General features: G+C 46.6%; 1 protein-coding gene across 2 annotated transcripts in view; it reads right to left on the bottom strand.

Annotated features, from left to right (window-relative positions):
- The window catches only part of DHRSX (dehydrogenase/reductase X-linked), a 199,933-nt gene that overhangs the window by 83,101 nt on the left and 94,009 nt on the right, over positions 1-22,823 (bottom strand). The window lies entirely within an intron of this gene.

Here is a 22,823-nt window from a genome sequence, read left to right as displayed (position 1 = left end):
ATGGGAGGCCGACGCAGAAAGAAGCCATCACTGGCCGGGCACAGTGGCTAATGCCTGTCATCCCAGCACTTTGGGAGTCCAAGGCAGGTGGATCACCTGAGGTCGGGAGTTCAAGACCAGACTGACCAACATGGAGAAACCCTGTCATCGGTACTAAAAATATAAATTAGACAGGAGTGGTGGCGTGTGCCTGCAACCCCAGCTACTCAGGAGGCTGAGGCAGGTGAATTGCTTGAACCCGGGAGGAGGTTGCGGTGAGCCGAGATTGCGCCACCGCACTCCACTCTGGGCAACAAGAGCAAAACTCCATCTGAAAAAAAATAAAAAAGAAAAGAAGCAATCACAATCAACTTAAGAATAAACAAAGCCAGCAAAGCCGCAGTGGTAGCCTGTGTGGTACACGTGACATCACTTTGTTGTAAGGCCACAGGCCTTCCTGGTCACCCTGATCAGTTGGGGCATGATCACAGCACTAGACTCAAGATACACCCTCCCCATAAAAGCAAATTCAAGAATGAATGTAGACAACTTCATGCCTCTCTGTACTGGCTTTTGCATCAAAAGCACAAAGCGGTCCAACAAAGCATTATGGGAAAATCCCAAAGGTGACTGAGGGAACGCCCCGCACGTGTGTTATTTTTTTCTATTATTACACTTTCAGTTCTGGGTGCATGTGCAGAACGTGCAGGTGTGTTACACAGGTACACACGTGTCATGGTGGTTTGCTGGACCCATCCCCCTGTCATCCAATTATGCCTGTGCACAGGATGGCTCCTTTCCTTGCCTGCCAGAAGGGACCAGGCCTCAGCCATAGCTTAATGAAAATCTGAATGATTAGGAAAGGGATGAGGGAGAGGGGAAGAGAAGGAAGGAAAGGAGAACAGATAGGAGTGGGGAGAGGGCAGTACAGGAGACATCTTTTTTTCACAATAACCTCCATCCCCTACAACTTTACCATGGTGTTGAACGATAAAACTATGTTTTCTGACAAAGGAGTTATGCAAAAAGCAAATAAAATACTCTTGGGGGGAAAAAAGATAAAAGACAGAACCCAGCCAGAGCATCTGGTTGGAGAAAGGCAAAGAAAGGCTATCTTAGCACAAGTCAGTGCACGTTAGAACCCACAGATGGGATAGGCTGACCTCTGTCCTTCTTCCAAATCCCTATGTTAAAGTCCTAACGCCCAGGACCTCAGAATGTCACCGTGTTTGAAAGAGGTGATTAAGGTAAAAGAAAGTCACTAGGCTGGCCCTAATCCAAGAGGACTGGGGCGCTTATAAGAGGAGGAGATGAGGACACAGAGATACACAGAGGGACGACCCTGTGAGGACACGGGCGGAAGACGGTGTCTGCCAGCCCAGGAGCGAGGCCTCAGGAGGAGCCAGCCCTGCCCACACTGGATCTCAACCTCCTGCCTCTAGGAGCGTGGGAGAGTCAGTGTCTGCTGTTTCAGCTGCCCAGCCTGTAGCATTTTGTTATGGCGGCCCGAGGTAACTAATAGAACGGGCGTTCCATCACTGCTTATTTCCTCGGGGGGCGTCGCGAAGTACCCCAACAGCTTTAGGTGGTGTTACAGGAGACCCCAACATTTGCCATGCCCCCAGAAGAGTGATCTATGTTTAACACGTTGGGGTGGCTTTCCTCCAAGATTAGAGTTATCTGAATAACTGGAATCTCTGCACAAGGGAGGCTGAGTTCTACCTGAGGATGACACCTGCTGAGAGAGGCACATGCTCTTCGTCTCTTCAACTGCCCTTTAACGAAGACATAAAAAATATATTATTTATATAATGCAATATATTTTTACATAATACAATATATATTATATACTATTTATAATATTGCATTATATATTAATATATATTTACATCTTGCATTATATATTTATACATATTTATATATTTGTTGCATTATACAATATACATGTATATATTGCATCATTTGTATGTTTGTACGAATAATGCAGTAAATGCCTTTCATAAATATATGTATTGCATTATACAATTACACAAATAATGCAATATATATATATTTATGAAAGGCATTTATGAAACTTCATGTTTATGCCTGTTAGATAACACAGGTAGTGTGGAGTTGTATTTATATACTTTTTTATTTTACTTTTTTAAAAAATTTTTTTATTTTTATAAATAGAGATGGGGTTTCTCCATGTCGGCCAGGCTGGTCTCAAACTCCTGACCTCAGGTGATCCACCCACCTCGGTCTCCCAAAGTGCTGGATTATAGGCATAAGCCACCACACCCGGCCATATTTATATATATATAAAGTAAAATTATATTTATATGTATAACAAAGTAAAATTGCCTTGCTAAGAAAATTTTTTGTCTGAATGCAATTTTTTTCCTTGTGGAACCTAGGAACAAGCATTCTGCCTCTAACGAGAAGGTTTTCAAATGACTCTGCCCAGACCCAGCAGAGGAAGGCAATATGAAGGCTGTTGAAATGACAATAGAGATTGAGAATATTCTATACAATAGTTGATAAAGCACCAGCAGAATTTGAGAGGGCTGACTCAAATTCTGAAGAAATTCTCTTCTGGGTAAAATCCTATCAAACAGCGTCACTTGATACAGAAAAATCTTTCAAGACACAAAGAGTCAATTGATGTCACCAACTTCATCGTTGTCTATTTCAAGACATTGCCAAAGCCACCTCCGCCCTCAGCAACCACCACCCTGAGCAGTCTGCAGCCAATGACACTGGGGCAAAACTCTCCATCAGGAATAAGGTTCTGACACGCAAAACGTTCAGATAATTGTTAGTATTGTTTAGTAATAAAGTATGCTTTAAAAAGCAATAATGTCTATGATTGGGATGTTTTATGGACACACCATGAAACGCTCTCAGCTTAAAGTTCACTGTAGGAGGTAGAAAAGTTCCTTTTAAAGTTTCCTTTCTTGTTAAAGGGCAAATGTGCTAATAACTCTCTGTGAAGCTCTATCCTATGCAGCTGTTAGACACGCCGTGCTCACAGGCACGTAGTACATTCTATGTCCTTGTACTTAACCGAGATATCAGTGCTGGACGTGCTCACAGGCGTGTACCAGCTCTCCATGGCTTTCACCTGTTTAGAAAAGTTTTAAGTTGTCAGCCCGTCGTGTTTTAGTTTAGATGGTGAGGTCTGGCTCCAGCCAAGGGAGCTCAGACACAACAGCAAGAACGACCCCACATGCGTCAGGGATAAATGTGTGTGTTTTCCTTTGTTCATTGTACTCTCGTGGCACAATGGCTAGTGAGGGTCCCCTTCCCTCAGTCCAGAAAGTAAAAATTGTGTTGCTAAAAGACCCTTTGTCTCAGTGCTGATTTTTCTTTGCGGCACCGAGCATCTATTTCCAATAGTCACCATTCACTACATTGAATGGTGCTCAGTAACTACATTATTAACTTTGCCCATCTCTCTTTTGTTGCTCAGAAGGATGATGCATTTGTCAGGAGAAGCAAAGAAGAAGGTTCTTGGAAAGGTGATGGTCACATTGCTGAAAGGTAGGGAAGAACAGAACACGGACAGACTCAATGGCCCCGATAATGCTCAAGGGTGGGGGTAGCTCATAAGAAAGGCAATGAGCCGATATTACGCTGGAGAAATATGCCAGGAAGGGATTGTCAAAAGCTACGTAGTGTGTGCAGTGATATTTTCACAGTGCTCTTGAAATGAGGTTGTTAGTTGTCCAAATGAACCACTGGCTGAGTGAGGGCATGCGAGCCTGAGCTGCTGTGTGTCAGCTGGGATTCTAGGAAAACAGATTCTGCCAAACACGTGGATATCCACACGTGGGCAGAGAGGACACGAGAGTGCATTACAAACAGGATTTATGTTTTGCACCCAGCCACCTCTCTCTGGGGAATGACAGACCATCCAGCAGAACCCCACCCTAATACAGCCTCAAGCCAACCTGCCAAGTATTTACTGAGTCTTCATTTTATACAACAAGCAGGATCCTTGTATTTTCACCCATTGAGTTTTAGTGAGAATATTTGATAAGATTTCTTCCAGATAACCAAAGCAGGAGTTGCAAGACTGCAAATGGTGCGCTGAGGACTTGAATATCCATCTGATCTGGCCAGGAATGTGATTGATCAAAAACTCGGGAACTTTCCTTGTCATTGTTGTCTAATGCATATTCAGAATGTACCCTGTGGTAACCACCATTTTACAAAAAGACTGCCGAGGGGTGGATCACAAAGTCAGGAGTTCAAGTCCAGCCTGACCAACAGGGTGAAACTGCGTTTCTACTAAAAATACAAAAAGTAGCTGGGTGTGGTGGCTTGAGCCTGTAATCTCAGCATTTCTGGAGGCTGAGGTGGGTGGATCACTAGGTCAGGGTTCAAGACCAGCCTGACCAACATGGTGAAACCCAGTCTCTACTAAAAATACAAAAATTAGCCGGGCATGGCGGCTCGCAACTGTAATCCCAGCACTTTGGGAGGCCGAGGCAGGTGGATCACAAGGTCAGGAGTTCGAGTCCAGCCTGACCAACATGGTGAAACCCCATCTTTACTAAAAATACAAAAAGTAGCAGGGCAAAGTGGCACGCACCTTTAACCCCAGCTACTCAGGAAGCTGAGGCAGCAGAATCGCTTGAACCTGAGAGGAGGAAGTTGCAGTGAGAGAAGATCAAGCCACTGCACTCCAGCCTGGGCAACAGAGCAAGACTCCATCTAAAAAAAAAAAAAAGAAAACTTAGAAAACATAATAATGTCTATATTTTGAAACAGCCTTGGGGCAAGTTGCCATGTTGTTTGAATTTGCAATGATCTCTTGCAGTAATGGAGTCGGGCTGGGAAAAAATCTTGTTCCTATGAAATAGAGGAGGTTCCGCCACAGTTTCTCAGGTCAGGGAATCTGTCTTCTGTTTCGATATATTATTAAACAGTGGTATCGTCAGAGAACCGTCATGATGCAAAAGTACACCGAACGTCATTTTGGTGTGTAGGTGAGTGCAATCAAAGGTAGTGAGTTTCTGACATCTCCGTATCTATCGTGAATACAATCACTAACATTTTGTTTGTGGTTGAGTTACTGTCAAGTAAGCAGACATAATTCAAACCATGACCAGTAGAAGCAAACTCTCCTTAAGGTAACTTTGTACCGCCCTTTCTACGTTAAACCAGAAAAGCAAACGTCTTTGCCGTGATGATATGCTTACGTCCTGACTCCCAAAAACTTGATTCAGGGTAGCAGAGCCCACGTGGCGTTCGGGGCGTGACCCCTGCCTGTCTGCCCATCACCTTCTGCTGTTCTCCCCACTGCCCACTGAGCTGCAGCCACAGCACCTTACATCTCCACCTTGTGCAATCCGAGCTCATCACGTGTGAGTCCTCCTTGCAATTACTATTCCCTGGCCCGGAAGGACCTGTGCCTACACCTTGCCATGGCTGGTTTCTTAATATTCCCATCAACGCAAGTGTCAGCCACTTAGAGAGACTTTCTCAGACTACCCCAGCTAAGGTAGCCACTACTCTCTCTGTTTTATTTTCTTTACTGTGTTTATCTGTAGCTGACATTACCTTGTTTTTCAAAAACATAGTTGTGTATTGTTTTCTTTGTCCACGCAAATATCAGCTCTCCAAGAAGAAAGACCTTGTCGCTTTGGTGCCACGCAGCCTCTGCTGCATCTGTCGGCATGCTTGGACTTGGTAGAAATTGTGTAAATGTTCGGTGGATGACTCAAACATAATCTCCAACCTGGGGGTAACCCTGGGCTCCTATTTTCATACAGCCACTCATGATATTCTACAGCCTTCTGTCCAGAATGACTTTAATTTCCATCATCTGTGCTCTGTAACACCATAATTATAGTATACCTGCCTTCACTTTTCCCATTCTCCAAGGGCACAGGAGATTCTATTCTTATAGACAGGGACCATGTCTTAGTTGCCTTTGTATCCTTTGTACCTAAGATTCTGCTTGGCACATAACACTCTGTGGAAAAAAAAAACCCTGTGAATGTGAACTTATGTGAACATACGATCACGGAAGACGTATTCGAGTTAAGGATGTCAGGACGAGGTCATCCCAGATTCAGGACTGATGTACGCTTCAAGGTTCCATTATATATTCTCTCACACAAGTACTATTGTTCGGCTCTGAAAATCACTCTCATTTTTATTTCCAGGAAATTTCATATCATTATCTTCAATTCAGTGAGGGCTAAGAAGCAAGGCAAGTAATGATATAAAATTACTGCTAATAGAAAATTCACTTTTAATCTTGCTTCAAACAAGTTTTTCTTTTTTTGGGAAATGAAGGAGAGAGCGGATCTTCAAGGCTACGAATTGATTGCTGCACAAGAGAGAAACTCTGATTTAGGAAAATCTACAATTGCTGTTTAGACACTTGAGCCTCAGGGCCTAGAAAATGTGCCCCGACTAGATGGGTCTTAAGCCGGAGATGATGATACCTAATTAGCTGGAGATAGGAAAATAAGTGTCACTCAAATCTGAACGGTGCTCCTCAGACGTGAGACTGTATAATGAAGCTGTGAAGAGTGAGGCTGCACCTTCATCTGTTCTTCAACCGATGCAGGCTTCACAAGTACGTAACGCAGCCGGGCACGGCGCCCCCACGCCTGTTATCCTGGCACTGTGGGAGGCCGAGGCCAGCGAATTACCCGAGGTCAGGAATTCGAACCAGCCTGGCAAACATGGTAAGACCCCATCTCTACCAAAAAAATCAAGACATTAGCCAAGCGTGGTGGCTTGTGCCTGTAATCCCAGCTACTTGGGAGGCTGAGGCAGGAGAATTGCTCAAACTCGGGAGGTGGAGGTTGCAGTGAGCTGAGATCGCACCATTGCACTCCAGCCTGGGCAGCAAAAGTGAAACTTTGTCTGCCCCCATCCAAAAAAAATCTAAATCCATAGACTTTGGGTAATTTGTCCTTCATATGGTGGGTGGGCCTGGTCTAATCAGTTGACGGTCTGAATAGAACAGAAGACTGATGTCCGTGAGTAAGAAGGGATTCTGCCAACAGATGAACTTTGGACTCCATCTACATCATCTCCTCCCTCCGTCCCCAGCTGGCTGGTCTCCCCCATGCATCTTGGGACTATCCAGCCTCCATTATCATGTGAGCAAAATTCCTTAAAATAAATGTGCTTCGTATCAATACACCCATCTTATTGGTCCTATTTCTCTGCAGCATCCTGACTCATACGCACAGTTCCCTGGTTCCGTGGCTCCCACCTCCCGTGGTATCCTTGTTCTGTAAGAAATTAGTAAGTTTCAGGTGAACACCAAGGAGGAATTTCATCCAGGAAAGGTCTTTGCCTCCTTGAAGACCTGATGAATTTCCACTCACTCTCTAAAATTCAAGTCAAATACATGTATTTTCTAATAATGTTTTTACCTCTAAAGGCAAAACTAGGCATTTCACCCCACAGCATCTGGGCATACAGCGGTAGAGGTACACTTGAGATGCCTCTAAGTTGTTGTTAAGGTACCATCTTGGCTGGGTGCAGTGGCTCATGCATGTAATCCCAGCACTTTGGGAGGTTGAGACAGGCAGATCACGAGGTCAGGAGTTCAAGACCAGCTTGACCAACGTTGTGAAACCTGTCTCTACTAAAACTACAAAAATTAGCCGGGCATAGTGGTGCACCTGTAATCCCCCTACTGTGGTGGCTGAGGCAGGAGAATCGCTTCAACCCGAGAGGTGGAGGTTGCAGTGAGCTGAGATTGCACCACTGCACTCCAGCCTGGGCGACAGAGAAAGACTCAGTCTCAAAATAAATAAATAAATAAATAAATAAAAAATGTACCATCTTCCCCTGACTGTGAATCTCTTAGGAACAGCATCTGTAAAAATGTAGCAGGCCATCCAGGATTTAACAGTGCTCAAATATTGCTGAGGGTGGTTTTCCCTTCTCTGTTTCCACATTGCAAGCTGGCACCATGTGTCTACACATAAGTGCATTTTCCACCCACCTGATTTTCCTGTTTCTATCCTCCCCTCCCACAAGGCGCCCTGAAGCTGCTGTCAAGCTTAATCTCCCGAAAATAACCCAACTCCCTCTCAATGCCTTTGTAAACCCTCCCTGTAGCTTCTTCTCACAGTAAATCCAAGTAAACTACGAGTTGACTACCAGGGTCTCCTCCCTTTTTTCATTCCTGTTTGTAGGGATGTTGCAGGAGTCTGTTTTCACGCTGGGGATAAAGACATACCTGAGACGGGCAACTTATAAAAGGAAGGTTTCACTGGACTTACAGTTCCAGGTGGCTGGGGAAGCCTCACAATCATGGCAGAAAGCAGAAGGGGAAAGGCACATCTCACATGGCGGCAAGCAAGAGAACAGTATGTCTGCAGCAAAAGTCTCCTTGATACTAACCATCAGATCTCGTGAGATTTACTTATTATCATGAGAACAGCACAGGAGAGACGTGCCCCCACGATTCAATTACCTCCCAGTGGTCCCTCCCACAACACGTGGGAATACATGAGATTTGGACCCTGGCACGGTGGCTCACACCTGTAATCCTAACACTTTGGGAGACCAGGGCTGGTGGATCACCTGAGATCAGTAGTTCAAGACCAGCCTGGCCAATATGGCAAAACACTGACTCTACTAAAAATACAAAAATTAGCCAGGTGTGGTGTCGGGCACCTGTAATCCCAGCTACCTGGGAGGCTGAGGTAGGAGAATCGCTGGAACCCAGGGAGGCTGCAGTGAGCCGAGATTGCGCCACTGCATTCCAGCCTGGGTGACAGAGCGAGACTCTGTCTCCAAAAATAAAATAACATAAGATAGAGATTTGGATGGGGATAGAGCCAAACCGTAACATACGTAATGACCTGCACATTTTCCCAGGCATTTCATGCCGTTTTGCTTTTCAGTTGCTGTTGCGCAGCGTCCGGCAGCATGGGGACCCATCGATGTTATGGATGGCACATGTAAAATGGTACCACCCTTGTGCAGGTGGCCTGTAGGCTCCCTGGTGGGACCACCCTGCTCGTGGAGAACACTGTTCTGCCCACTTAATGAACCACTCCTCCATATCTGCTTGATTAGAGAGCAGCTGCCTCCACAAACCCCCTATACCCATGGGTTCTGGGAGCGTTGGCGTCTGGAAATCCCCGTGCACGCCCAAGCCAAGCCCAGAGTCAGGCAGGGGACTCAAGCCAGGCCAGTGAGAACCCTGGCTTGGGATAGTCCACGCAAAAAGAAAAAAAGAGAGTCTGTTAGTATTAGAGGCAAAGCAAGGCAGAGGGAATAGAGAAGGAGGTTGCGTAGGAGAGACACGCTTCTCTGCAGGAAGACGAGACCCCAGTGGTAAGAAGTCGGCACCCTGGAAAGCTTGGGCTCTGTGTTCTGGCCTCTGAGAAGAAAGTGATCAGTAAGCTCAGGGCAGATAAAACATAAAAGCAAAAGCTCTTCTGCTTACGCTGGATCAAGCTGGGGTCAGGTGCTTGCGGCCAGAGTTTTCATACGTTTGTTAATTCTCTGGGTGGGGTCAGTCCCTCGCAGCCAGGGTTTTGATGCCTGTGTTCCCATCCTCTGCGTGTGTGGGGTTTTATTTACCTGCTTTCAAAAGAAAATAGACAGAAAGTCTCCAAAGGATGGAAAGGGGGGTTACCTCTCAGAGATAAGAAAGAGGCACCAGTAGAGACTGCACAGAAAGAAGCAAAAAATGAAAATGGAAAGTCAGAATGAAAAGCAGTCCGATGCCGGTTCTATTATTACTTTTTCCCTTGCAAGGAAAGGAGGCACAAGGCCCCTGTGGGTCTCTTTTTGCACAGGTGGGAGGCGGAGGAAGTGGAACTCGTGTTCCTCTGCCACTGTTTCCTGCAGCAATGGTTTACCTCGGTACATAGTATGGCAGCTCCTCCAAAAATTAAAGCAGAACTACTCTGTGAAGCAGGAAGCACGCTTCTAGGTATTTATCCAAACGAGAAATTGGTGTATGACAGATATCTGCACCACCATGTTAATTGCACCGCTATTTAGAATAACCTAGATTATTCTATATCTTGGATAATCTTGGTTATTCTAAATAGTGCTGCAATTAACCAAGCGTTTATTCTAAATAGTGCTGCAATAAACCCAAGCATTTACTCTATATCTTGGTTCTTTTCTAAGAAAATCCAGTGCGGCCAGGCACTGTGGCTCATGCCTGTAATCCCAGCACTTTGAAGGCCGAGGCAAGTGATCGCTTGCAGTCAGGACTTCGAGACCACCGTAGCCAACATGGTGAAATGCCCTCGCTTCTAAGAGGTACAAAAATGAGCCTGGCGTGCTGGCGGGCACCTGTAATCTCAGCTACAAGGGAGGGCTCAGGCAAGAGAATCACTTGAACCCAGGAGGCGGAGGTTGCAGTGAGCCGAGATCATGCCATTGCAATCCACTCTGGGCGACACAGCAAGACTCCATCTCAAAGAAAGAAAGAAAACGCGGTACATACACACAATGGAATAGTATGCAGCCTTTAAAAAGAAGGGAATTCTGTCATTTGCTACAACATGGATGAACCTGGGGGGTGTTATGTGAAATACACCAGGCACAGATCAACAAATCCTGCATGATTTCCCTGACACGTAGAATCTAAAACAGTCAAATTCATAGAAGCAGAGAGTAGAATGATGCTTACGAGGAAATGAGGGACAGGGATGTGGGGAGGTTGGGAGCTGTTGTTTCGTGAGCCCAACGTTTCAGTAGATGACATGAATCAGTTTTGCAGCCTGGTGTACAGCTGTACGCAGCACAGCAGGTGGGCCTAGAGTTAACAACACCATATTATACACACAACACTTTGTCAAGAGGGTAGCTCCCACGTTAAGTGTTCTGACCGTATAAAATAGACATCTCAACACATACGTTCACTGTAGTTCTATGTACAATAGCAAAGACTTGGAACCAACCCAAATGCCCATCCATGATAGACTGGATAAAGAAAATGAGGCAGACAGACACCATGGAATACCATGCAGCCATGAAAAGGGGTGAGTTTGTGTCCTTTGCAGAGACATGGATGAAGCTAGAAACAATCATTCTCAGCAAACTAACACAGGAACAGAAAACCAAACACCGCATGTTCTCGCTCATAGGAGGGTGTTGAACAATGAGAACACAGGGACTCAGGGAGGCGGACATCACACACCAGGGCCTGTCAGGGGGGTGGGGGACAAGGGGAGGGAGAGCATTAGGAGAAATACCTAATTCATGCAGGGCTTAAAACCTAGATGATGGGTTGATGGGTGCAGCAAACCACCATGTCACCTGTATACCCATGTAACAATCCTGCATGTTCTGCACATGTACCGCAGGACTTACAGTAAAATAATAAAAAAAAGAAGAAGAAACTCAAAGGTAGTTTTGCAAATGTTCAGCTACATCGTGTCATTCAAAATGACACTAGCCCACTTTCCGTATCTGTGTTGATGAGTACATCAGAGTGCTTGTAACATGTGGACTAAGTCTTTCAGTGAAAATCACTGCTTCTAATATGCCTTAATAGCACGAGCTCTGGCCCTTGTCGGCCTCAGAGAGGTCACGAGTCAGTTAGGGATGGAGCACTTCCTTGCTGACATCGGGACTCTGGGATGGAGAAAGCAGCAGAGGCCACCCAATGGGAGGAAGAAGACACCATTAGGCTGAGCGCCGTGGCTCACGTCTGTCATCCCAACACTTTGGGAGGCTGAGATGGGTGGATCATGAGGTCAGGAGTTTGAGACCAGCCTGGCCAACATAGTGAAACCCTGTCTCTACTAAAAATACAAAAACAAATTAGCCGGGTGTGGTGGCATGCACCTGTAATCCCCTTGGGAGGCTGAGGCAGGAGAATTGCTTGAGCCCAGGAGGCAGAGTTTGCAGTGAGCTGAGACCATGCTACTGCACTCCAGCCTGGGCAACAGAGCAAGACTCTGTCTCAAAAAATAATAATAACACAAGAAGACATCGCTCAGTGAACGGCCTGCGTGCTGAAGATGGGGAGGGCCATGCCACGCACTCTGGTGTGTGGATGAAGCTTTGGGACCAGCCCTGACTTCTTGCCCAGCTGAAGAACAGACAGATGCTGTGGGATTCGGCTCCCTGGCTCTCCCAGGCTGGAATCCTGGACCACCTGGGTGAGACTGCCACACTGAGATCTCTCCCTACCCTTGATAATGAGGAGGTGGTCAGCAGGGCAGGAGGCTGATACCCCAGCTACTTCTCCAAGATGACACCAATTCCCTCTAGCATCCTCCTTTTTCCGCTTCTTGGCTGGTGGTTGAGCCACAGGGGACATTAGTTTTTTCAAGAAATAGCTGTGCACAGGGGACATTAGTTTTTTGTATTTTTAGTAGACATGGGGTTTCAGCATGTTGGCCAGGCTGGTCTCGAACTCCTGACCTCGTGACCCACCCGTCCTCAGCCTCGCAAAATGCTGGGATGACATGCGTGAGCCACCTCGCCCAGTCGGACTCTTGTAGACCTTAAGGGGTATTGGAGTTCTGTGTCACAGGGGACATTAGTTTTTTCAAGAAATAGCTGTGCATTTTTGCACCCTAAAAGCGCCCTTGGGCTACCACAATCCCAGCCTGATGCCAGCACTGACAGGGAAATCAGCTGTCCTTCCATGTTCTCTACCTGCAAAGCAGGAGCCTTAGCTGATGGCCCTCGGAGGTGCAGTCAACCCTAAACCATAATACAACTCTGGAGGCAAACAAATGGTATCCTAAGGTGTTCAGCATGAAAATGCACGGTTTTGTTGGGCATTTGCAAAGAAGCAAACTGGATTGTATCTGTTTTCTTCACTACAGCCTCAGGCAATGACTCATAGAAACAGCAGATTATGTTTAAAGTAAAACTCCTACGAGGCTGTCTCTAAAGAGATGAGCCATCTGAGGAGCTTCATCAACAGAGGTGTCAAAACGCCTCCCTGCTTGCAGGGCTGAGGGCCTGCGAGCTTAACAGGTGACTCAGCTTTGCTTAGCATCACTGCATTCAATCACAACTCACCATGGGACAGTTCCATCAAGTTCTTCAGATTTCTGATATGTGGGATCAACCCTGCTGTTATACGTGCCCTGACACGCCTTTGTACCAAGAGGTTTCTGCAGGCATAGCTGTGGGCGGCCTTCGCTGCAACTTATCTGGGTGGAAACTGTTTGGGGCGAGATACCGCGGAGGTGTGTGGAATCTCTCGGTGACAGCTACACGTACAGGCAAAGGCTCCTGTAGCCACGAAAACAGACCTACAAGACCCGCCGCAGTGGATGAAGGGCTTTAGGGAGCAGCCTGGGAATTGAGAACAGCAGTTCGGCTAAAGCCACAGAACTCCAATACCCCTTAAGGTCTACAAGAGTCCGACTAGGCGAGGTGGCTCACGCATGTCATCCCAGCATTTTGCGAGGCTGAGGACAGGTGGGTCACGAGGTCAGGAGTTCGAGACCAGCCTGGCCAACATACTGAAACCCCATGTCTACTAAAAATACAAAAATTAGCCCGGCGTGGTGGTGGGCGTCTACAGTCCCAGCTACTCAGGAGGCTGAGGCAGAAGAATCGCTGGAACCTGGGAGGCGGAGGTAGCAGTGAACCAAGATCACGTCACTGCACTCCAGCCTGGCTGATAGAGTGAGACTTTGTCTCAAAAAAAAAAAAAAAAAACCCATAAGAGTCCATCCGAACCACCAAAGTGCTGGCCAGACCCAAGAGCAAGAGTGCAAAACCAGGCTGGATGTGGCGGCTCATGCCTGCTGTCCCAGCACTTTGGGAAGCCACAGCAGGCAGACTGCTTGAGCTTTGGAGTTTGAGACCAGCCTGAACAACATGCCAAGACCCCATCTCTACAAAAAAACACAAATATTAGCAGGGCATGGTAGCATGTGCCTACAGTCTTAGCGACTCGAGGGGCTGAGGTAGGAAGATTGCTTGAGCCCAGGAGGGAGAAGCTGCAGTGAGTCAAGACTGCACTACTGTATTTCAGCCTGGGCAATACGCCACACCCTGTCTCAGCCCCAGAGAGAATGCAAAGGGGCCTGGGAAACTCAGGTGCTGGCCTCATTTATCCTGAAATGAAGTTGTACAGGAGAAAGGGGAAGTGAGGGCAGGGGACGGCAGGGGAAAGCATGGAAGGGAAGGGGACGGGAGAGAAGGGGGAGAGGAAGGGAGAGGAAGGGAGAGGAGAAGAGAGGGGAGGGCAGGGGAGGACAGGGCAGGGAAGGATAGGGGAAGGCAGGGGAGGAGAGGGGAGGGAAGGGGAGGAGACGGGAGGGGAAGAGGAGAGGGGAGAGGAGGAGGGGGAGGGAAGGGGAGGGAGAGAGGGGAGGGAGAGAGGGGAGGGGAGGAGGGAAGGGGAGGGAGCTCCAGGAGCTAACAGATCATTCACCTATTGGGTAACACTTGAAAGAGTTACAAAGCAGCCTGGGAGGAGAAAACACTGGGAGAAATGCCTGATGTAGGCGACGTGGGGATGGAGACTGCAAACCACCAAGGCATGTGTGTACCTAGGCAACAACCCTCCGGGACGTGCACATGTACCCCAGGGCTGAAAGTACAATAGAAAAAAAAAAAAAAAGAATTGAACGGATAGGTTGGGCGTGGTGGCTTACGCCTGTAATCCGAGCACTTTGGGAAGCCAAGGTGGGCAGATCACTTGAGGTCAGGAGATCAAGACTCACCTGGCTAACACAGTGAAACCCGTCTCTACTAAAAATATTACAGTTAGCTGGGCGTGGTGGCAGGCACCTGTCAGCCCAGCTACTCAGGAGGCTGAGGCAGGAGAATCACTTGAATCCGGGAGGCGGAAGTTGCAGTGAGCTGAGATTGCACCACTGCAGTCCAGCTTGGGTGACAGAGTAAGACTTTGTCTCAAAAACAAAACAAAACTATAAGAGTGCATGTGAGCCACCAAAGTTTTGGCCAGACCCAAGAAGAGGAGTCTAAAACCAAGTTGGACGCAGTGGCTCCCACCTGCCACGTCAGCACTTTGGGAGGATCACGAGGTCAAGAGATCAGAACCAGCCTGACCAACATGGGAAACCCCGTCTCTACTAAAAACACAAAAATTAGCGGGGTGTGGTGGTACACACCTGCAGTCCCAGCTACTTGAGAGGCTGAAGCAGGAGAATCACTTGAACCCGGGAGGTGGAGGTTGCAGTGAGCTGAGACCGAGCCACTGCACTCCAGCCAAAGGATAGGGTGAGACTCTCTCTCAAAACAAAGAGAAAACAAAACTGAACTGAACAGATAAAACAAAGGCCTCAAAACCAGAGACGTGTGGCCATGTCTGAGGTCCACAGGGGAAGGAGGAAAAGGGAACCAAGCCACATCGTCCAGGGGCAAAATGTGGGCCTGAAAATCGATGCCCATATTGAGGGAAGATATTCATCTCGGGACCCCTGAGAAAAATAGGCAAACACACGCACACACAAAAACCGAGAAAGTAACAGTACATAAAAAAGAAATGGGGAGCATCTGTTAAAAGGGAGATTTAAGTTGGTCGAGGCAGAAGGAGTCTACGCCAGTCATCTTTCACCATCTCACCTGCAGCAAGAAACAGGTCGGAAACAGAACACAAACATACAGGCTAGAAAGGACACACACGGAGGAGGAATTCTGGTGGAACGTAAATGAGATTTAAAGAGAAATAACAAAAAGAAAGCCATAGTAAAAATGTTATCCGGCCAGGCGCGACGGCTCACGCCTGGAATACCAGCATTTCGGGAAGCCAAGGAGGGCAGATTGTTTGAGCTCAGGAGTTTGAGACCAGCCTAGGCAACATTGTGAGACCCTGTCTCTACACAAAATACAAAAATGAGCCCTGAGTTGTGGTGCATGCCTGTAGTCACAGCTACTCAGGGGGCTGAGGTGGGAGGATGTCTTATGCCAGGGAGGCTAAGGTTGTAGTAAGCCAAGATGGTGCCACGGCACTCCAGACTGTGACAGAGCTAGACCCTGTCTAAGAAAAAAGAAAAAAAAAAGAAGACCCTGACATTATTTGTTTTTTGACACGGAGTTTCGCTCTTGTTGCCCAGGGTGGAGTGCCATGGCATAATCTTGGCTCACTGCAACCTCAGCCTCCCGGTTCAAGTCATTGTCCGGCCTCAGCCTCCTGAGGAGCTGGGATTACAGGCATGCACCAACTTGCCCGGCTAATTTTGTGTTTTTAGTAGAGACAGCATTTCCCATGTTGGGCAGGCTGGTCTTGAACTCCCGACCTCAGGTGATCCGCCTGCCTCAGCCTCCCAAAGTGCTGGGGTTACAGGCGTGAGCCACTGAGTGCTGCCAACCCTGCCATTACTTTAAATGGCAAAACAGCAATTACTCTTGCACCAACCTAATATGTTCATATCAGATAGAAAAAAAAGAGCAAATACATTAAATGTTGAACAAAGGGTTAATGGAGTAATGTGATAAGATTAGAAAGTGCTGGAATCAACTGGGAGATATTATCACATCATGTTCTACACAACCCCGACAACACTAGACAGAAGGAAGATCAGAATCAAGAATGAGGAGAATTGGCCGGACGCTGTGGCTCACACCTGTAACCCCAGCACTGCGGGAGGCGGAAGTGGGCAGATCACTTGAAGTCAGGAGTTCGAGAGCAGCCAGGCCAACATGATGAAACCCCCTCTACTAAACATACAAAATATAGCCGGGCGTGGTGGTGGGCACCTGTAGTCCCAGCTACCTGGGAGGCTGAGGCAGGAGAATCGCTGGAACCCTGGAGGCGGAGGTTGCAGTGAGCTGAGATCGCACGACTGCACTCCAGCCTGGGCGACACAGCACGACTATGTCTCAAAAAAAGAAAAAATAATGTGGAGAATCATCGCAGGGGTGCCAAGGGCAGGCTCATGGAAGCACACAGGATATAGAAGAAGATGAGGTCCTGCAGAAAAAACCATGAAAGAGAAGGAAAAAGGAAAACAGTGGAGAGGCAATATCCAATGTTGGTATGTCTGAAGACAAGAACTGGGGAAAAGAGACACGGAAATGTAGCTGGAGCTTAAACAGCACAGGTCTGAACTACACGGGTCCCTTAGATGTGGAATTTCTTCCATCTCCGCCACCCCTGAGAAAGCAAGGCCAGCAGGGCTCGGTGGTTCACGCCTGTAACTCCAGCATTTTGGGAGGCCGAGGTGGGCGGATCACCTGAGGTCGGGCGTTCGAGACAAACCTGGTAGAGAAACCCCATCTCTACTAAAAATACAAAATTAGCAGCGCATGTTGGTGCACCCTGTAATCCCAGCTACACGGGAGGCTGAGGCAGGAGACTGGCTTCAACCCGGGAGGGGGAGGTTGCAATAAGCCAAGATCACACCATTGCACTCCAGGCTGGGCAACAAGAGCAACACTGTCTCAAAAAAAAAAAGAAAAGAAAGCAAGGCCAACCTCTCCTCTTCCTCCTCCTCTTCCTCAGCCTCCCTTAATGTGAAGATGAGGAGGATGAAGACCTGGAGGATGATCCCCCTTCCACTTGATGAATAGCAACAGAGTTTCTCTTCCTTATTCTCTTGATAACCTTTTTCTTTCCTGTAGCTTACTTTGCTCCTGGAATATGGTATACAGTACATAGAACATACAAAATACAAGTGAGTTAATCACCTGTTTATGTTATTGGCAAGGCTTCCTGTAAACAGAAGGCTATTTGTAGTTAGTTTTTGGAGAATTGAAAGTTACATGTGGGCAGGGCACAGTGGCTCATGCCTGTAATCCCAGCACTTTGGGAGGGCGAGGTGTGCATATCGCCTGAGGTCACAAGTTCGAGACCAGCCTGACCCAGATGGTAAAACCCTGTCTCTACTAAAAATACAAGAAATAGCGGATGTGGTGGCATGTGCTTGTAATTAATCTCAGTTACTTGGGAGGCTGAGGCAGGAGAATCGCTTGAACCCAGGAGGCGAAGGATGCAGTGAGCCAAGATCACTCCATTGCATTCCAGTTTGGGCGCCAAGAGTGAAACTCCATCTCAAAACAAAAAAATGTCACGCATGGATTTTTGACTGTGTGGGGGGTTGGTATCCTGAACCCCTGTGTTTTCCAAGGGTCAATTGTAAATGGAAATATTTCGTGCAAACAAAAGAAAAAAATCCCTGAGATAAACGCCCAGATCTGCCCCGATAAGACGTATCGTAAGCCATACAATTTATTTTTCAATGCCCATATGTCCATCAACCTCATCCTGATAAAACTGTGGAGATTTAAAGATCAAGAGAAAATCCTAAAAGCATCAAAGGAGGGGGGAAAAGAAGGATATCTGACAATGAAAAAACAAAAAGCAGGACATCTGACAATGGAAAAGCAAATCAGGTGGAAAGAGCTTTTTGTCAGTGTTAGATTTCAGTAAGGAATAAAGAAATAGGCCGGGTGCGGTAGCTCAAGCCTCTAATCCCAGCACTTTGGGGGACCAAGGCAGGTGGCTCACCTGAGGTCAGGAGTTTGAGACCAGCCTGACCAACACGGAGAAACCCCGTCTCTTCTTTAAAAAAAAAAAAAAATATATATATATACACACACACACACGAACACACACACACACACACACACACACACACACACACACAAAATTAGCCTGGCGTGGTGGTGCACACCTGTAATCCCAGCTACTCAGGAGGCTGAGGCAGGTGGAGGTTGTGGTGAGCTGAGATCGCACCATTGCACTCCAGCCGGGGCAACAAGAGCGAAACTCGGTCTCAAAAAAATAAAAGAAACAGCTACAGAGTCATGAAAAACAGAGGATTTGAACAAAAAACTCTAGATCTGAAGTAAGAAAACAAGATTTGTCTCAAACACTTGAGGACTCAGGAAATTAAAAAAATAATACTAATCAAGAGTCATTGCTTGTTTCTCTGGAAATGTGCCTGGACACACACACTGCAGGAAGCTGAGATCTCCAGGCAAATCAATACTGCAGTCATAGAGAGAGACGGCCGTGCGTGTGGGATGGAGGCTTGGCCTGCAGGACTGTGGTTATGTACAGAAAAATGAGAAGCAGGTGAACATCCCCATGGGGATGCCTGCGTAGTCAGAACAGGGCAACACGAGAAAAGCATCAACTCTATAACATGCTGATTTTCTATTTATTTATTTATTTTTCAGATGGAGTCTCGCTCTGTGGCCCAGCTGGAGTGCAACGGCGTGATCTCAGCTCACTGCAACCTCCGCCTCCCAGGTTCAAGCAGTTCTCCTGCCTCAGCCTCCCCAGTGGCTGGGATTACAGGCACCTGACACCATGCCTGGGTAATTTTTGTATTTTTAGTAGAAACATGGTTTCACCATGTTATCCAGGCTGGTCCCGAACTCCTGACCTCAGATGATCCACCTGCCTCAGCCTCCCAAAGTGCTGGGATGAGAGGCGTGAGGCACCCTGCCTGGCCATTTATGAAAGTTTCAAAGAGCTTCTGTACAGCAAAGGAAACTATCAACAGAGTAAACAGACAACCTACAGAATGGCAGAAAATTTCTGCACACTATGCATCCGACAAAGGTTTAATATCCAGCATTTATAAGGAACTTAAACAAATTTACAAGAAAAACAAACCACCCCATTAAAAGGACACCCTTTGCCACTTTAGGCAAAGGACGTCAACAGACACTTCTCAAAAGAAGACACACACGCAGTCAACGAGCACATGAAAACCATTCAGCATCACTTATCACTGGAGACCTGCAAATCAAAACCAGAATGAGATCTGTCTCGCACTAGTCAGAACAGCTATTATTATGACATCAAAAAACAACAGATGCTGGCAAAAAAAAAAAAAAAAAAAAAAAAAAAAAACAGAGGCAGACAAAAGGGAACAGCTGTACACCGTTGGTGGGAGTGTAAATTAGTTCAAACATTGTGGAAGACAGTGTGGTGACTCCTCAAAGACCTAAAAACAGAAATAGCATTCAACTCAGCAATCCCATTCCTGAGTGTATACCCAAATGACTATCAAGCATTCTATCATAAAGACACAGCACTACTCATGATAGCAAATGCCCATCAGTGTTAGACTGGAAGAAGAAAATGTGATACATACACACTATGGAATACTATGCAGCCACAAAAAAGAACAAGGTCAGGTCCTTTGCAGGGATGTGGATAGAGGTGGAAGCCGTTATCCTCAGCAAATCATAGAAACAGAAAACCAAATACTACATGTTCTCACGTATAAGTGGGAGCTAAATGATGAGAACACACGGACACATGGAGGGAAACAGCACACGCTGAAGCCTATCAGGAGGGGGAGGGGATGAGGGAGAGGATCAGGAAAAAGAACTAATGTGTACTAGGTTTGATACCTGGGTGATGAAATAATCTGTACCACAAACCCCACGACACGAGTTCACCTGTGACACAAGCTCACACATGTATCCCTGAACTTAAATGTTATTTTAAAAATTATGAAAGTTTCAACTAGAAGAATCAAAATTTCCAGCGGGTTGGGGTGATGAGGTGTGAAGGTTTCATGGGTGCCAAAGAACTCACCATGGCCGCCCGCGGCAAAAAGAAGAATGACATAGAGGCGACGAAGAAAGATATACAACACATTAACGTTTATTCAACATCTCATTAAACATTTAACTAGAGGGACGGATGTGTAAGCAAGAGGGTTTTAAGGGCCATATACATGTCACACACCATTTCTTGCGTATCTGCATCCACCTCTGGAATCACTGAAGGGTCTGTAATCCAGGAAACTGAGGCAGCCAGGTTATCAGCAAGTTTGGTGGGAACGTTCTTACCTCTGTCACTCACTGTCACTCCACTCTTGGGGGAGTTGCTATGCAAACACTTCCTGGCGTGGGCAGATACTCAGACACGGATCAAAGCGTACCCTTCCTGGAATGCCAAGAACTTAGAATTCTGCCCCCTCACTGCCAGAGTCAGATATGTAATGACTAAACACCAAATAAATACCCACAGCAAGAAACGTCAGGATGCTTTCAGAGGAAGCACAGCTGGAGCTGGGGAATGAGGAAATGCTTTTTACTCTCTGTATGCTAGTGATAAGAGCAACCAGTTCTCACATTCCTACTGGCCACTACCGCAGGCTGGATGGAGTGCTGGCTTCGGTTAGAGAAAATGCAACATTTTAAGAGGGGACATCTTCCATATACATTATAATAAAAGTTTTCAAAAGGCTATCACTAATGCTACAGTGATCATAAAAGTGTGGTACATATATACCATGGAATAATATGCAGCCATAAAAAAGAACAAGAACAGGTCCTTTGCAAGGCCATGGATGGAGGTAGAAGCTGTTATCCTCAGCAAATCAATTCAGGAACAGAAAACCAAATGCTACATGCCGGGATGCTCATTGTTCAACACCAGTTACAACAGGTACAAACCATAGAATCCACAACTGCTTACAAAGGTCTTATACAGACCTAATTCTGTGGTTTATCGAGGTTCTTTGAAATCCCTCAATTTTCTTTGAGATGGAGGTTCATTCTTGTTGCCCAGGCTGGAGTGCAGTGGTGCGAACTCGGCTCACCGTCACCTCTGCCTTCCAGGTTCAAGCGATTCTCCTCCCTCAGCCTCCCAAGTAGTCAGGATTACAGGCGTGTGCCACCATGCCCAGCTAATTTTTGTATTTTTAGTAGAGATGGGGTTTCCTCATGTTGGTCATGTTGGTCTTGAACTCCCAACCTCAGGTGATCCGCCCGCCTCGGCCTCCCAAAGTGCTGGGATGACAGGCGTGAGCCACCGCACCCGGCCACAATTTTCTTATTGGTACTAAAGACTGAATTTTTAACGGGGGGAAAAATTGCCCAAGTATTTTTTTTTAAATGTAAGAAATATGTATTTATATCAGTATAAATCTACACAAATTTATATATAATACCTATTTTTAAAATTATACTGTAAGTTCTGGGATACACGTGCAGATCACGCAGGATTGTTACATAGGTATACACGTGCCATGGTGATTTGCTGCATCCATCCCCCCGTCATCTACATCAGGTATTTCTCCTAATGTTCTCCCTCCCCAGCCCCCCGCCCCCTGCTATCCCCCCCCAGCCCCTAACAGACCCCAGGGTGTGATGTTCCCCTCCCGGTGTCCGTGTGTTCTCACTGTTCAGCACCCACTTATGAGTAAGAACATGCAGTGTTTGGTTTTCTGTTCTTGTGTCAGTTTGCTGAGATTGATGCTTTCTATTTTCATCCGTGTCCCTGCAAAGGACATGAACTCATCGTTTTTGATGGCTGCATAGTATTCCATGGTGTCTATGTGCCACATTTTCCTTATCAAGTCTATCTTTGATGGGCATTTGGGTTGGGTCCAAGTCTTGGCAATTGTGAATAGTGCCACAATGAACATACGTGTGCATGTGTCTTTATAACAGAATGTAAGAGCGACAAAGAAGGATCCAGAGAGCTGGAGTTTCCATCCGTTCAGCCTGGATAACGTGTCCCTGTGAGCGCAAAGCAAGCCCTGCCCTGTCTTGGTGGGAAGGTCTCCCTCCTACACAGAACATAGCAGGATTCAAATTCTACAAAGATGTCTGGATAAGCAGTTTTGATTGATGATCTGATTAGACACACTTTTAATGGAAGAGACAGAAAATGCAAATATCTAATGAAAATGCTGGAGAGGTTCACTGTCAGCAAAGCCCTTCCTTTTCTTTCCTTCAAAAATTAGTTACAGAGTGTGGTTGCATTGCTGTGGATTCAGCGTTTCTCATTTTTTCTTTAATTAGTCCTTTAATTTTCTTCCCAAGGAGACGTGCAGATCTGCAACATGTGCTTCCATTTACAATGCCAAAGGCCCTGCTGGGCACAGTGGCTCACACCTGTCATCTCAGCACTTTGGGAGGCCGAGGCGGGCAGATCACGAGGTCAGCAGTTCAAGACCAGCCTGGCCAATATGGTTAAAGCACATCTCTACTTA

Source organism: Sapajus apella, unplaced genomic scaffold (genome assembly GCF_009761245.1).
Source record: "Sapajus apella isolate SASKATOON/1434 unplaced genomic scaffold, GSC_monkey_1.0 scaffold172, whole genome shotgun sequence".
NCBI lineage: Eukaryota > Metazoa > Chordata > Mammalia > Primates > Cebidae > Sapajus > Sapajus apella.
Note: the sequence above shows the minus strand (reverse complement) of the source record. Positions and strands in the feature narration are given on the sequence as shown.